A 3693-nucleotide genomic window follows, 5' to 3' on the forward strand; every position below is an offset into this window, starting at 1 on the left:
ACCGAGTCACGAGCTTATGGGATGGTGATTAATAATTTTGAGGAGTTAGAGCAAGAATATGTTAAGGAATCTAAGAAGTTAAAAGGGGGGGGGGAGGCTATAGAAACTGTAATGGATGCTGGACTAGAAGGAAATGAGAGGAGAAAGAAAGCGAAAACACTCGGGATGGTAGCGAAGAAAGCGGTAGAAGGAGGGTCTTCTCAACATAACATAATATCATTAATACAGGATCTATTAGAACTTGCAAATGTAGGAGGGACTTCTCATCATAACTAAATATCATTAATACAAGATCTATTAGAACTTGCAAATGTTAGCTATTGATTTGAAGGCAATGTTTCCTAATATTTGGCAAGAATATATAACCTAGTATCAACCTTTTTTGAGTAGCAGCTTTATAGTAAGTTGTATGTGTTTGATTATAGCCTGGTTTGGTGAACTAAACAAATATATATTAGCATCAAATGAATTTATTATCTATCATTGTGAACATCATTATTTATTTTTTATTTATGTTAAAGTTTGTTTGTTACTCCTTATTCCACTTGTAATATGGATATTATGATAGTAATTGACATTTTATCATTATCATCGGTTGGTTAGCCTTTATCATTATACCTATTATGTAATATCTAGATGGGCATGAGTGATTGGACGTCTTTGAGTCATAGTTATTCTTGATGTCAACCCTAATTCCAACTCACACCTGCAGATTATTAAGTCTAAATAAGAAAAAGAAAATTGAAATAAATATTTGAATGTGAACTAGTGACCAGTTTGTAAAAAAACAAATTATATAATATATTGTTCCCCATACAAGTAACCAACTTTTAGATTAATCTGGACCCTTCAAAGTCTCCATCTTCAAATCCTAGCCGTATAAACCCCTTGAAAAACTTCTAGAAGCAGAAGTTAAGAGCAGTTGTAGAATCTCTCTCCTACCATCAACAGTTACCGATGGTTTTCTACACTAAATTTGTTCTACGATGATAACTTCAATCATCATTCTGAAATTAATCTGGATTCCCACAAAATGTCAAAATCCTTACTCCATTTCGTATGCCAGAAATCGATACACATATAGAGAGCTAAACCCTAACCGGAGTTAAAAGGTACGAGTATGTATGTGTTCGTCCTCTGTCACCGACTAAAATCATATGATTATCCAAAAAACGACATTTGATTTGGTAAGCGAAAAACTCGATTAACTGGTAAATACTTCCCCGATTTGTAGTCCTTTCACCATTACACCAGAATCTATATCCATGTTAATTTCAATATATGTTGTAATGATTTTGTTCTACCTTCTGTTTGTTTCTTTTTGTTTTGCAGGTGAAGATGCAAGGAATTTGGAAATGAGTAAATGTCACAAAAGGAAATGGTATTGGTTTGTTTCACATCATATTTATACTCTTTTCTTTTTTACTTTTTTTATCTGCAGTGCTGTCCAAACATCATATATACTTTCATTTTGTTTTAGCCTCTATAGTTATGTACTTTGCAATTCTATTAATTGGATGGAAATCTCATCGATATATTGATGTTTGCTTTTAATAAACAGCTACTTTTAAGGAATAGTGTCTGCGGAAGAATCATATGTATATGCAATACTCAAAACCATTGTAGACGATCAAAAAAGGTACACATTTCTTTTATCGGTGCAACAACAATGTCAACTATATATTATTTGTATAAGTTGTTATGAATTGATTACTAAAACATCTCTCTAATTCTATAATGAATTAAATATGCCCAGGTGAATTAAATATCACCGGGGGGCGGTGTTACTGCCAAAAATCGCCCAATATCGCCCCATTACGCATAGCCTGAGCGTTGCAGTTCAGCCATGGATTGAGCTGTGAGTTCTGATGCCATTTGCAATGATAAAATTGTAAGAAGAGAATATTAGAGATTTGTACTTGTATCCACATTTTCCATTGTTGTAATTGCCTTTTGTTCTTTAAATTTATAGAATTATGTTCGCTTAACAAAAAACAGTAATCGTTCCAGAAAAATCTCAGGTAGTTATATTTATAAAATTATCTTCGCTCCTTTTATATTTCATAGAAACATCCAAACGATTTACAATGAAGTGGCAGGTAAGCGGGCAACAAGCTGCGCCACAACCCCCTTTTGATTTCAGGTAAATATACGGTCTTCAGTGTACAATTTAAGCCGAGAAGAAAAAAATGAAATATACTATTGCTTTGAAGCGTATGGAACAAATGATGTGTATGGGTTTTGATCTTGAACAAAAAAATTCAGTATGCCAAAATTTATTTCGTGAAAAAAAAAATACATTACTTGTAGTTGATTATGTCATATTTGTGAATGCAGAAATTAGAGAAGATGGTGCGGAACTTAGGGTGATATTTTGTCATTTCAACTTATGCACTGTCGGGATTGTTCACAGGTATATACATTCACAAACCAATAATATTTTGTTATGGAATTAAACTTTACTTCGCTTTCATTATTAACTTGAGCCACTTCAGGTCCAAAAGTTGGCAACAATTATCGTTTTGAGAAGTTGCAGTCAAGGTTAGTTCAAACCAAGGTAGTTTGTGTTTCGGTGAATCAGTTTTGGTGAATCAGTGATTATTGAGCCGTGTTAGAATTCATCTTCCCCACGTTTTGCGAATTACCACAGTGAGGATTGATTTTTCAAGTATTGCTGATTGCAGATCCAAGTTTCGTCATCGGTAATCAGAAGTTTTTGAAGTCTTATCTGTCCTTTCTATCATAGCAACTCTTTCATCAAGTGTTGGGGGTAATCTGGGTATTTTTAAGGTCAATTTCTTAAAATCTGAATCTGGGTTTATTAGATACAGCTCACAATATTGTAGCAGTTTGTGAGGGTAAGGATAAGTCATTTGAAGTTATGATATGTTAATAAGTTGATATAACTATTATGGTTTAGCTTAAAGTAAATTATTTTTCGTGTTTAAGTAAAAAGTTGCCTATTTTGACCTTTAAAATAGTCAAAGCTAGATCTTGATCTTTTGATTTGAAAAATAACTTTTGCTTCTTTCCTTATGACTTAGGTAAGATCAAGTCTGAAGATGATTGCATTTAGATCACAGAGATCCCGTCAATGATAGGAGGAGGGCGATGAAGAAACATGATTTGGTGACGAAAAGAGAGGATTAAGCAATCATGAAATATAAATGTTGGAGAAAATCTTTTAGTTAGATACAAATATTGTTTTGTTATTATAACATTACACTACCCGTCCACCGGACGGGTATAAAACTAGTTCAAAAAGGTTAAAGATATAATTTGAAGCCACTGTAGAAGATTTGCTTTCACCGGAATAGTTCTCCAGTCCGGCACCGTTTCTTCGATGAAACCGCCGCTTCCGAAGAATCAGTTGGCGTATATTTTCTCAACTCCTCGTCGTCCGTCCTTGAACCTGAACCATCGTGTCCGTAAAGATAAAATGATTTGACCAATTCTTACAAACTCAATCATGGAGAACCTGCATGGATGAAATTACTCAAGCCTGAAGGTTGACAATCCGTAGATGAACGAGCAATAATATAAAATAGATAATGAGGATCGATTATGGTCTAAAACTTGGTGCTTGTATTGCTTGGTGTGTTGTCGGGGTACTGGTAGTACTGCTCTTCAAGGGTACAAATTTATCAGCCATACTCGACAAATAAGTAATAGAGTTATATTATTCAATTATAA

At 33.8% G+C, this 3693-nt stretch overlaps 1 long non-coding RNA gene across 1 annotated transcript; it reads left to right on the plus strand.

Moving 5' to 3' along the window:
• Positions 1 to 960: 960 nt before the first annotated feature.
• LOC143592150 (uncharacterized) lies at positions 961 to 3173 on the plus strand. The gene is made up of 3 exons (XR_013145863.1): positions 961 to 1891; positions 2144 to 2858; positions 3045 to 3173. It is a non-coding gene; the product is annotated as an uncharacterized LOC143592150 (long non-coding RNA).
• The last annotated feature ends 520 nt before the right edge of the window (positions 3174 to 3693 follow it).

Source organism: Bidens hawaiensis, unplaced genomic scaffold (genome assembly GCF_021521415.1).
Source record: "Bidens hawaiensis isolate Kalapana, Puna unplaced genomic scaffold, B.hawaiensis_p1.1 tig00040547_1, whole genome shotgun sequence".
Classification (NCBI taxonomy): domain Eukaryota; kingdom Viridiplantae; phylum Streptophyta; class Magnoliopsida; order Asterales; family Asteraceae; genus Bidens; species Bidens hawaiensis.